Here is a 13,564-nt window from a genome sequence, read left to right as displayed (position 1 = left end):
TCCAAAGTATAGAGAGCTATAAAATCAGTGAGAGTGCATCGTTTTGGAGAATGTTTGAGGTATTGATGTGTTTTTGTGGTTTTAGGATCTTCGGGATGAGCAAGTTTCAGAAATCAGCTGTCACTATGCTGTCTTGTTTCCCAAAACTGTCTCTGGTGTTCAGCACACCGTTACAGTTGTGGTTCTCCATGTAATGCTGTCATGCTGTCCTACTTGTCATCCAGTGTCCAGAGTGTATCAGCACTGACCAGAAAAATTAGTTATTTAATAGACAGAAGTAAAGATAAGGGTCTGGCACTTTCTTGGTGTGTTCATCTCATTGTCTTCAGACTGCTATCAATTTAAACTGACCCAATACTTCATTTCTTTCCATTCTGATGTTTGATTGCCAGTGTATGAAAGTGAAATGTTATGACCAAGTGAAATGATCTAATAGAGGTGTAAAACATAGGAAGAAGACAAATTGATGTGATCTTTGCTTCCAGTGTTCTTCCAGGCACCAACCTACTATTCTAGTGAATGAAAGCTTTCTTTATAGTTAATAGCTATGTATTTCAATGGACGCTTGTTTTCTAACCAAAACTGTCTTAGTCTCCCTTCCCAGCTGCAGGGGGCTGTGTTTGCTCTTCATTAACTTTATGATGTTCCCTTTGGGCTGTTCATTCAGCCTACGTGGGTAACACTATCCTGGGCAGTGTTGGCCTTGGAGGAGAGAGGGTTTTTTTTCTTTTCATAAAGGTAAGGCTGAAAACAATATAGAATCATAGAATGGCCTGGGTTGAAAAGGACCACAGTGCTCATCTAGTTTCAACCCCCCTGCTATGTGCAGGGTTACCAACCAGCAGACCAAGCTGCCCAGAGCCACATCCAGCCTGGCCTTGAATGTCTTCAGGGATGGGGCATCCACAACCTCCTTGGGCAACCTGTTCCAGTGCCTCACCACCCTCTGTGTGAAAAGCTTCCTTCTAATATCTAATCTTTTCTATTATATTGTTATCTATTATGTATCTAACATAATGTTATCAACACCACTCTGGTGAATAATCAAGACTAACTAATCACCTAAGTAATATTCATATAGCCACTGTGAAAGGTTTTGTTTGTTAGGTGGGTTGTTTTGTTTGTTTTGGTGGGAGCTGGAGCCCTGTTACTGAGCTGCAGTGGTGAGGAGCTGATGTCCAACCGATGCAGGTTAGTAGTACTCTAAGGAATGCTGCTTGTGTGGTGTATATAAGTAGGTAGAAAGGGAGGAGCTCTTCTTGAGTGCAATCAGACTGCCATACCGTGCAAATGATACTTGAATGTTCAGTGGTGTTCGGTGTCAGTCACCTAGGTGAATGTTCTGAAGACTGAGCAAGAAAAGGGCTGCTGGACTCTAACCAATACCTGCTGTACTGGCAGGAAGTGCAGTGTGCCTTGTCGCCTCTTGATGTGATGTTTGCTTTATGAAAAGCAAACAGATAAGATTCTGTCCTACCTCTCAAGCTCTGCAGAATGATGCTTCTTGTCATAATGCGAATGTCATAATGTGGTGAGAAGTAGATCTCTGGAGCTAGTCTATTTATAGAGCTGTTTTTATTGATAATGTTAGTATTCAAAATCCTTGCATAGAGTGATCATTAAAGCTCATCTAAAAACTCTCAGAGGATCGCTTATGGCTAGAATACAGTGCAAAGAATTTAATTCTTAATTATATACAGAGGGATATATGAAATAGAATTGGTAGTCACAATGCATTTCTTGACTGTGAATCCATAATATATTATTGTTTCTTCAGAGAGTTGAAATGATGCCATTTAGCTTAAGAGATGAAAGCATTCATTAAATCAGTGGTGCGGCACTGTGCTCTTAATTTGATGAAAAGAAGCTCTTGGAACAAGGTTGTTGCTGTATTGCTGCTTTGCTCTAAGCCTCCACTGCTGTCTACAGTGGTGGTGCTTTAGTGGCAAGTTCCATACTCTGACAAAGTGCAAAACATAGCGCTGTAAGCCATGTAGGACTCCAGTATTAATCCCTGGCTAATGTCTAAATTTGACTATCTTAAATGGTTACAATTTTTTGTTTTCTCAGTGTTCCAGGTAAATACTAAACTGGCAACTTTTAGTGACAAGAATTTTGTATTCATTTACAATCTATATTTGAATTTCTAAAATTATTGACTTGATTCTGTTTGCTCTAGGGTATGTATACTTATATGTAAGCCATATGCTTTTTGACATTACTTTCCTTTAGATCTAGAGCGAAACTTCACTGTAGATATTTCAAAGAAAAAGCATATTTTGAGTAATCTGAAAGTCTGTTCCATTCCTTTACATGTATCACTTTCTTTTCAGAAATAATTTGTTTTTTACAATAAACCAATCATTTAGTGTAGATTTTTTTCAATTTTATTATTGTTTAAAGCATTTATTTTTAAGAACTTAAAACCTAACAGAGCATTCAGAGTATTTTGGGCAAAAGAATACTACTGAAAGAATGATTATAGGAAACAGCAAACACCTATTCTCAGTCCTACCCTGATCTGCACGTTCTTCCTGTTGCTTTTCTTGGAGAGCTTCTCTTCAGTGCAGTTACCTTGTCTTTGTACCTGCATTCGTGCAGTAAGCATTCAGGCACATCAGCAAGGTGCTAATATGAAGCCAAATCTGAAGTTGTGTGCTGCTGTACCATTCAGAGCACCTGATGCTAAGGGGGTGACGTTCTCCAGAGGTCGCTCTCTGTGTGCTGGTGTGTCCATGACTGAAGACTGGCTCAGGGCTCAACTCATCTGTGGGTTAAGATGTGATAGTGCCAAGGGCTATAATACACCACACAGAGTTGTCCATGGCCATTCCCTTAGCGTGGTGCAACAGTCACTAGAGTAGGTGCACCTGATACGTAAAGTACAAACCACTGTTTCCCTTTGTCTAACCTTGGATAACTTGTTTAGTTACCTGGATTTCTGGGGAAGTTAGAGAAGTACACAGCTGTATGACATATCTGTTTGCCCTTACCCAGGGAAAACATTCTGTGTGTTTTGGGGGTTATTTTAATGGAGAGGAGTTAGAATTGAAATAGTTACTAAAGAAATTCAGCTAACCTAAACCTCAAATTATCTGGAAAACTTCAGGCTGAACATTCAGCTCTGTAATTATACTTCAGAATGACTAGCTGAGGCTGGACAAAGTGGTTTTCTTTGGCACTTTGCTTTATTCCTGTAGCTCGAAAGAGAAATTAAACCTGCAGGAGCTGGAGGGTACTGTCAAAACAAGACAACTGAAACAAGAAACAAGCTGCTTTTTAATTTCCATGGATTTTTCTCGAATGCTTTCAGCTTACCATTGGTAAAATAACTGCAACATGCTATATCATTTATTGCTGGTCTTAATTGAACTCCAAGGTGTTGCAAAGGGAAGTAAAATCAAAAGATGAAATTGAACATGAGTAAAATAACTAGCATCTGTGAGTGGATAGCATTTAAGTACTAACACCAGGGGCAGGATAGTCTGAGGGTGGAGTGAAAAAGCCTTACCCTCAGCTGAGTGGAAGTCCTGTGTGGTTTTTCTTAGCAATATCTAGACACAGATACAGAAAATGAAGCAGTAGCATGGTCGTGGGTTATTTATATCAAGTAAGCACGCACTGAAGGGAATACTCATCTGGCAGTGGTCCTAACTGGAAGTTTTAAATGCAAATTGACCCGGTACTAGAGAGCGATTTGAAGTTGGCTGTGAGTGGATCCCAACAGGGAACTCGAGCGTTTGCAGGTCAACTGGATGTCAGAATAGTTCAGACGTTGTTTCTAGTTTTGATTTATGGTGGGCGCTGCTGGATGTCTAACAGCTCTTTAGGTAAGATTGATGAGTAGATAATAGATGTAGGTCCTAAAATGGAGTTTCTGTACTGTTCTTGAAGTCATTTGTGTTGACTGCTGTAGACTAATACAAAAAACAAGGTCATGCAGAACTCTTGCTACCCTCTTTGCTGATACTGTGCCAGAACCTCTTGATACTCATGCAATTGATAGATTCCTAATTAAGGACAGCTTTAAGTAGTATGGATTTCTAAGTATTTGTTATCAAGTAGCTTATTTGTACCATCTCTCCGTTGTTGTTCTTCTCGAAAGCCTTTATTTCTCAAGTCAGTCTCAGTATGGAAGTCACTTGAACTGGTGAATGTGCATAGCTTCCCTGCAGTACACTTTGTAAGAGGTTTCAAGCACCCTTTCTCTTTCTTTTTCCTGAATGGATGATTACTTGGAATGTGGCTTAGAGTATCACCCTGACACGTCTATGAGTCTGTGCTCAGACAGCACGTGAAGGTGTTTACAAGGGAAACATGTCTTGCTTTGTAATACATTCATTGATGGGGTAGAATGCTTCTTCTGTCGTTAGATTAGCCTGAATGACATCTTGAAGGAATACAAAAGTAAGGAACCACAAATCCAGTTTTCTCAAGAGAAGACTGATAATCAGACTTAAATCTAGCTCGCTATTAGGGCAATTGTTGTGTGATGGTGGTGGCTGTGCAGACCTTGCTTGTGATCTAATAAGCCTGCCTGCGTATAAAAACCTGTAGTTTCATTTTTCAGTGCAGAAATTGAACTGGGGATAAGAGATGAAAGCATAGTGTAGAGCTTTTCTGGTGCGACTTACCTACTGGATTTTTTTAATTTACATTTTTTTTAACATACTCTTCTTCAGAACTCACCTTTTAGAGTTTCAGTAAGTATTTGCACAGTCAGATTGAATTTTGTTTGTGCTGCTGCAGAAATATTTAAGAGTGAATAAGCAGGTTATGACTTGGAAGCCTGTGCAAGCATGTCTGAGAGATCCAGCCATAGTATTTTCTCTCAGAAACGGTGAGAGAATATGTAATCAAAAGACTGGGGAGGGGGGGGAAGTTCCTGCTTGGCTAAGTCCTTTGGACTTGTAATAAGAAATTAATTATGCTTCTATAATTTGTTGTTTAAACATGCTTTGTCTCCAAGTATAGTAAGGCTAGGAATCTCTTATAGCTTAAACCCCTCTCATAAATATAAATCAATTTAGTCAGAAAGTATCAAAACATAAAATAACGGCACATTCAGAACTATTATCTTGTTTACAAATACATACTTAGTGTTTTCCAAAACACTCAGGACCTGTAAGTAGACTGTACATGAAGGGTGATGAGTCTCTTAAAATTTTAGGTAGAGATTTTTAGGTAGGCCTCCATGACCATAACAATGTAATAAGGATGTTTTTATTATGGAACATTGACAGCATATAAACAAGTCACAAATGTAGCAAATGCATCCCTCTATTTAACTGTAACTGTTTATATATATATATATATATAAAATAGAATATTGCATTTTCTAAGGACACAATAGTAGAATAGAAATAGGCAAAACTTTAACAATTTTTTTATACTACAGGAAACTTCTAATTGTACTTCATTTTGTTGCTTAGGTATATGGAAGAAGGCATCGTGTTGGAGTGGGGTACTCCAACAACTCATTAGACTTGACAACTTGACTCCAGTGCACTGAATATTATCAGACTGCTTCTGTAATTCTGCACATACATGGCTCTGCATGCATATCTGCATCTGAAAGGCTATTGTGAATAAGTTCTGATGGGACACCTAGAGAAAATCACTTCAGTAAGAGCTTTTGTTTGCCCTACAGTCATGAATCAAGTCATCTTCTTCTGTGTATGCCATATGTATAATACAAACTTCCAGTCTTCCTGATATGTGATACTCACGTAAGGTAAGTTACCTAGGATGGGAGCTTGGAGTCTAAAAAGACTTCAAAATAGTCAAAAGGAGGTGGTTTCTTCCTGTAAGGAAAACAGTAAATTATTTCTGAATGTAATTTTAAAGGTCAGTGATAGAAAGCTACTTACTCAAGGCAAAATATCACAGAAAGCAGTTTCAGTTCAGCATGAGAACATTTGCAGCAGAAGACAATTGCATACTACTTTTTAACTTGCTCTGATATCTTGCATGTCAGGTTGATGTGTTACTAGAATGTTTCATTCTCTTTTAAGAAGCTGATCCTCCACAGTAATCCTTTTCCTGTAGCATCCTATCTTTTTAAAAATGCTCTCCTGTCTAATTATTTTTTTCAGACAGTTTCAAAGACTCTGTGCCTTTACCTTCCTGCTTTTGAAAGGAAGGAGATAAGAAACTCAAGCCTAAAAATGCAGCTGCACAGGTACTTTCTTTGACACAGGCCAATATGGGATGCAAAGCCAGAGTAACCACGATTTTTTTCCTACTTTCATCTCCCTCATTCTAGTGTGAAACAGAGATGACATATCCAGCTACAGTTGTTTTTATTTATCACTGTACCCTCAGCTGCGCATTAGGAAATCCCTTGTGGCAACAAAAAGGTTCTAGACTGGATCAATGGGCCAACGTAAACTATATAAGTTTCAGTAGGGCTAAGTGTTGGATCCTGCATTTTAGTCACAATCGCCCCAGGCAACCCTACAGGCTTGGGGGGGAGTGGCTGGAAAGCTGCCTGATGGAAAGGGACCTTGGTGTACTGATGGGCAGTTGGCTGAATATGAGCCAGCAGTGTGCCCAGGTGGCCAAGAAGGCCAATGGCATCCTGGCTTGTATCAGGAATGGAGTGGTGAGCAGGACCAGGGAAGTCATCCTGCCCCTGTACTCGGCACTGGTGAAGCCTCACCTCGAGTGCTGTGTTCAGTTTTGGGCACCTCAGTACAGAAAGGAAATGGAGATACTGGAGCAGGTGCAAAGAAGGGCAACAAGGCTGGGGAAGGGCTTGGAGAATATGGCCTATGAGGAGAGACTGAAGGAACTGGGGCTGTTTAGTCTGGGGAAGAGAAGGCTGTGGGGAGACCTTATTGCTCTCTTCCAATATCTGAGGGGTTACTGCAGAGAGAGTGGGTTTGGTCTCTTCTCACTGGTGGCAGGATGAGGGGAAATGGCCTCAAGTTGTGCCAGTGGAGGCTTAGGTTGGATATCAGGAAACACTTCTTTACAGAAAGGGTTGTTAAGCACTGGAATAGGCTCCCCAGGGAGGTGGTTAAAAACCGTTTGGATGTGGTGCTCAAGCACATGATTTAGCAGAGGGTTGTTAGAGTTAGGGTGGTATGGTTAAGTTGCAGTTGGATTTGATGATCTTTAAGGTCTTTTCCAACCTGAACAATTCTATTATTCCTCTCTGATCTGCTTCATTGTGTATTATTTACTGGATGTGACTTCTTTTTTGTATGAGTCCATATTTACTTCTTTGTGATTATCTGCCTGGGGAATAAGTGTGTAGGGTAAGAATTTTCCTTCTACTTTGCCTATAACGTGTTTGCATTACTATGCTTATATGCTGTTTATTCACCTTGAGATGCTGGCACGGAAACAGCAAAAAGATCTGTAGAGAAATACCTTCAGGCTATAATTAGGTTTCAACTGTACCAGGATAAAAGGTGTAGCATAACTCAGCCAGTATGGAAAATACTTTAGAAAAACTTCAGTACATGAACCTGCACTACAGACCTGTCCAAATCCAGAAAAATGGAAACCAGAGCATGAAAAGTACTTCTCAGGTAATGAATTAACGAGGACAAAACCAGGGAGTGCTGAAGGCTTGTTTAAAATACATGTCTTTCTGCAAATATTCAGCTGGCTTCAGTTGAAGAAGTGGTAATTGAGGGAGAAGATACCATTGTTTCTCATTTTGAGAGAATGAGAGACAGATGACAGTGCTGTTATCTAAAGCCTTAAATGAGGCTTAAGGAGGGGTGGGACCAGGTCCAGCCTCTTCTGATGGCACAGGTGAATTCTTTCACCTGTGCTCCCAGGGCTGGCTGTGTTCCTTCACCAGGTGCTCAGTCATTGGTTCAGGCTGTGACTTAGCAATTCGCATACGGAAATCAAGAAAATTTAAATCTTATCTTAATAGCCTTGAAACAAAATGGAGAAAGGCAGTGGAGGGTAAAAGACGATGACTTTAAGAATTAACAAGTCAGAATTAAGATAACAGCACAAATCTATTCAGCAGTAACAGAAAAGGAAAGGTGAAACAAATGTAGAAACTGCACTTATAGAGCTCCTGTGGCACTGAATGAAGGGCATAAGGAGAAAACAGAAGGCAGGATGGAAAACAGAACATGAAAGTTATCTGAGAATATACAAATCTTCCTAAGGCTGAACCTTTTTGCATGTTTCACAGGTGAGCTGCCACCCTTGCCCCTGCCTCCTTGTGAAACAAGGAGAGCTATCTCAAAGCAGCTGAATCAAGGGGTTATGAAGATAATGTGACCATGTTACTTTCAATTGCTGGATAAAATTCGATTGGGCTTTTTTGTCCTTAATGGAGCAATCTTCAGCTGGTTTTTATTTTCATTTTAATTTTATTTTTAGTGTGCTTTTTTTTTCCCTAACCAGTTTGCTAACCCTTGTTAGGCAACCCAGTAATGGCAATTAAGTGACAGCAGTGAGTATCATAGAATCATAAAGTGGTTTGGGTTGGAAAGGGACCCCAAGGATCATCAATTTCCAACCCTTCTGCCACAGGCAGGGCTGCCAACCTCCAGGTCTGGTACTAGAGCAGGTTGCCCAGGGCCCCATCCAACCTGGTCTTGAACACCTCTCTGGGCAGCCTGTTCCAGCACCTTACCACTCTCTCTGTAAAGAACTTTCCTCTGACACCCAAGCTAAACCTGCTCTCCTTGAGCTTAAAATCATTCCCCATTGTTCTATCGCTATTTACCATCCCAAGTAAAAAGTTGAATGTGTTTTAGTGTTCTGAGAGGATCTGTGCCCGTTTCCAGTTTGGACACTAGCAACTAGAAGTGCAGGGAAGAAGACAGTAACTGTTCCATCTATTCTATTTGCTGAACAGCAAATGTCAGCATCTCTCTTTACCTCTGTTCCAGGCTTGTGCTGCCTTATTTCTATTTGGATTTCCCTTTGATCTGCTTTCTTAGTAAAAGCATTGGTGAAGGTCCTTATTCATGAGAGCAGCCTCTAGTGCTTGTGCTCCACTGACTTGCTTTGCTTGTTGTTATAACACATAGGTGGCGCCGAAAGTATTGCCTCCTTATTTCCATGAACTACACTAAAAGAGTGCAATAACATTATTTGATGGATTAAGTTCTCAGCTTTGAAACACTGTTTTTCACCTTAGTCACCACGTTGCAAGTGAAAGCAGCTCGTGGTTCACTATATTGATCTTTATCCCTCTGAATTAAGACTTGGAAAGGAGTAAAGTGTTAACTGAGTAGGAGTGTGTCTTTATTTGTTAAAAGACAGAAGAGGATAGGAAAAAAGGAAAAATAAAGAGGAGCAAATCACCGCTGTGGATCCTGTGATCCTGAGGGTTTGTTCTTCTGGGGTAGCTGAGGATGAGGTGGGAAGTGTGCTGCCAGCTGTGGGGTTGGCAGTACCTTCTATGTCACACAATGGTCCCTGCCACTTGGGCCAGGAGCTGTTGCCAGCTGAGAGTGTCCAGCGTGGTGTGTTGTGCACATGCCGTACTTCCCCCTTTACATTGTGGCTGTGGAAGGTTGTGATTGCTGGGGAGAGGAGAGCACCTGAAGCAATATGACCAACTCCTGACTTCTCCATTGCTTGTGCACAATGCCTGTTTGTTCTCAACCTTTCACAAGAGGGTCACAGTATTTTTGTTCTGAGGCCTTCACAGAGTTGTTACTGCTTTATTTGGCTAGTCACTGGTTAGCTGCAAGTCTGTTTCTTAACCCATCAGAATGTGAATTCTTGCTCTCTAAGTTATGGTTCTGTACAGTGTTGTCACAGTGTCTGAGATAGAAAGAAATGCGTCACTTTATTCCCACACACCACCAGAGCTTGGAATTTTTGCCAGTGATGGACAAGAGCCTGCATGCCACGCTCCTAAAAATCTGCATGGCTCTCTGAAATGTCACTTGACTTTCACATTGCTGTCACCACTGCTGAAACACAGCACCCACCTCACCACTGTGTTCACATTTCTGTTTGGTCCCCAGAAACGTTCAGCAAATGTTGATGAATGTTAATGGATGTATTTTTTTTTTCTGCATGGAAGAATTCAGTTCCATACCTTTGCTTTATGCACACTTCTGTGTCAGGTGCCATCCAGTCAGATTGCCTCTCTGCTGCCAGCTGTCCCAGGGCAATAAAGTTTAATGGAACACTGTGGGGGGAGGTTCAACCTCTGCAGCTGTACCACCAGTATTTGCCTCTGAAATCGTGTGCCAACGTAATGAAATTAGAAGCATTACTTCTGGAGCAAACCTCATATTTGGACCAAAAAACTTTTTGAGTACTTCAAGAAGTCTATAAGGAGGCACAAATAAACTCTGTTTGGCACATGCATAGCTAATGAAGTTCTGCACAGTACCTTCAGTTAGGGATGCATGTATTTCTGTCAGAATGATGTACACAAATTCCTTAATGACTGAGCATGTCTTCTCTGCTTCATTATTTTCCTTCCATCTTTCCCTTGAATGCTTTCTTACGCATGAACACACCTATGTTTAGACTAGTACTTATTCCCCTTTTGATAGCATCTTTAGAAAGGAATAAGTTTAGAAAGAAGTGGGGGGAGAACAGTTGGGATGATTTTTTTTTTTAGTGTTTATCATCTGTGTATTTAAAAAGTAGCTAATGAGAAACTAAACAACATACTACTGTGAGACACCAAAAGCACAAAAACCAAAATTGATGCTGATAGCCTGAGCAGTAAAGATGGGAAAGGAGGAAAATGTTTGTTTTTTTTTGTGTTGTTTTGTTTTCAGGTCTAACATCTGTTAATACAGTGGACCTTTAAATGATTGTCTTTGTAGAGGGAGTGGGCTGAGCATCTGTGAATCACTTTCTACCAGGCACGGCAGGATTAAAATAATAGAGAATTTTGAAAGGATGACATAGATACTATAGGGAGAACATCCTTAATTTAGGGTTCATTTTCACTGCATGGAAGTGAAGCTTCTTACTGGTGAGGAAAAAGAGAATGCTACCTAGATAAATAGAAGGAGTGAAGTATAAAAAGTTTTGACACCGTGAGGCTGATCATTTCACATGGTAAACAGCATGTTTCCTTCTTATTTATATCAAATGCAGATAACTGTCATCTGAAAATTATAGCTGTTTTGCAAGAGAGTAGAAGGATTAATTCTATAGATCATACTCAGCTCCTGTGCAACTGGAAAGTGCCTTGAAGAAGGCTGGGTTGCTAAAAGAGTGTTGCAATTTAAAATAATTAAAAGATCACTGTTTATATCGGGCAGTTTCAATTTTGCATCAAATTAACGCCATAAACTGGTTGTTTCCTGTGCTGTTGGGTCAATTAGCATGAAACAGACCTTCCCACTAATCATCTTCAGAGATGTGTTTTTCTTAAACTGGGAGAATTACTTGATAGTCTTGGTTATTCATATTATCACTGCCCCTGTGGGCTGCAGTGTGAGTGAGCTTTTGAATTCTTTTGTTCCTATCAGCACAAATCCAGCTTTCCTTGTGTTTCATCCAAATGCTCTTGATTTAGATTGTGACTTAAGATGAAAAGGCTTGGAAGCCCTTGAAGTTTATTTATTTCATAAAGTAAAGCTTATTACCCAGCTGCCATTCTACACAACTGGCATTTTAGTACCTATCACCTGTGCAAATTAAATCATATAATAGTTGAAAAATAGTGCAGGGAAGGCTGTAGCAGATAACTTGTTCTCAGCAGGCAGTGCTTATGGAGGGAAGGGTTATTAAGTCTCTCAGGTAGGGTGTTATGGGATAGCTCACGTCTAGTTGGTTGGTTTTATTTGAATGGGTTATCTGAATGCTTCTCACTGTCTTATATACTACCAATAATATGCTATTTATGGATGGGAAACACTAGTTTGCCTTTCCATAGTTGGAGAAGTAGGAGAAGACTCACCCCACGGCACTTTGGGAGCTGACGGAAGGGAAGGGACCCCAAATCCATAGTGTGTGTAAAGCTCCTCCTCCTCCCTGCCGTAGCAGGAGTGAATGAGAAGAATGAAATGAGAAATGTGTGGCTTACATGGAGGAAAGGTGACCTGAGCCTTCAGTAGGTAGCTTCTTCGGAATAGTGCCTAGATCACAGCTGTGGTGTGCACGTGTAAAAAGCTGTCAGATGAGTTTGTGGTTAGTCTTGAAAGGTAAAGACTTGCGAAGAAACTCCTGGGTGTATCAGACTTAAACTTTAAAAATAAACATTTTAAAAAAACCCAAACAACAAAACGCCGACAAACTAGTAGTCCTATAGGAACTGAAGTAATTGCTTCTGTATTTCACCTTTATCATCCTTCAAAGCTGCAAAGTGGTAAGAAATTGCAGCATTAATGTTCCCGGTAAAGCTGAATGGAAACTCCCTCTGTTTCTAAGGAGGGATATCTACTGCAGTAATAGTGCTATAAAGTAAGCACTTGGAATTACATTTGTGGAGTTTATACCTGAACCCAAACAAGCTGAATCCACGCAGTGTTCCCTTCGGTGCCTATATTCTAATATTTTTGATGCTGATATTACTCTAATTTTATAGGCTTGAGGGAATGGCTGAACAAGTTGGAGTGCTGTTGCAAGAGGGCTTCAAGCTCCCTTGCTGGTGTGATGAAAGAGGTGTGGAATCCTTCCCTGGAGCAGAACAAAGACCTTTATTGTAGGTGCTTAAAGCCTTTTTTTCACGTGCAACCAAGACTGGTTACAGGTAAGGGCTAGGTGCCTTGTCGGGGTTTATGTCCTGCTCAAGTTGACTGTGCCTTGAAGGCATGTCTATTAAAGAGTGTCACTGCCTTATGCTAGTAATCTTTTCTTTTTTCAGTAGATAGCAGTTGATAGTAGCAAGATGATCAAAAGATGTGTCTAATTCTTAGTCATTCTTGTATTTGAATTATTTTAAAACTTAGGTTAAGTAAAAGGGACTCCTTAGGCAGAGGATGTGGCAAGCGAGATCTTCTGGGAGGGAGCTGTGATCTGTTCTCCTGTATGTGTCATTGTGGGAATGAGTGATCATGAGTTGAACTGAGCCAAGTGCACAAATGATTTGTTGAAATGTTTCTAGCCTTGTGATGGAGGGGGGGGTTGAATTCTGCCCATTGCTTAAGACTCACAGATGTGCTTTTGCAAACAGCAGTGAGAAAGATAAGCTCTAATCTCCATAGTTAGCAGAAAGAGGAACAAACACGAAGTGTTGGGACATCCTCAGCAAGAATCGGTTTTCTTGTGCAAACTGGGCCAGAGGTGAAGATCCAGAGCAAGGAAGACAAGTAACTTCATCCCCAAAGACCACCAGCACACGATGCATGTGCCAGGGGGAGGGACTTTATGTAAATGAACTCCCGGAAAAATAATTAATATGTAGATAGGTTCCAGGAAATCTATTGAATACGTATGAGCTTGGCTTACAAATATGTAACGCGTCCGCTTCCTGGTATACAGGGTAGGCAGAAGGATCCCCCATTGCATCCAGCGTGTGCACTGCTGAAATAAACGTACCTGCTCTCATAACTTCTTTGTGGTTATGGAGTCTGATTCTGTAAGTCTCTTCTTCCACTGTTTTTAGGTATTACAACAGAGGATGATCAAGACTGCAATGCTATTGTTTTATTCTCCTGTT

The 13,564-nt window shown here is 40.6% G+C and overlaps 1 long non-coding RNA gene across 3 annotated transcripts in view; it reads left to right on the top strand.

Moving 5' to 3' along the window:
- The first annotated feature begins 5,457 nt into the window (after positions 1 to 5,457).
- Positions 5,458 to 13,564, top strand: part of LOC116216613 (uncharacterized) — a 148,376-nt gene continuing 140,269 nt past the window's right edge. For all 3 annotated transcript variants that reach the window (XR_004159735.2, XR_014882769.1, XR_014882768.1), the window contains exon 1: positions 5,458 to 5,734. This is a non-coding gene — a long non-coding RNA (uncharacterized LOC116216613). The remainder of the gene's footprint in view (positions 5,735 to 13,564) is intronic.

Source organism: Meleagris gallopavo, chromosome 4, assembly GCF_905368555.1.
Source record: "Meleagris gallopavo chromosome 4, MGAL_WU_HG_1.1, whole genome shotgun sequence".
Lineage (NCBI taxonomy): Eukaryota > Metazoa > Chordata > Aves > Galliformes > Phasianidae > Meleagris > Meleagris gallopavo.
Note: the sequence above shows the minus strand (reverse complement) of the source record. Positions and strands in the feature narration are given on the sequence as shown.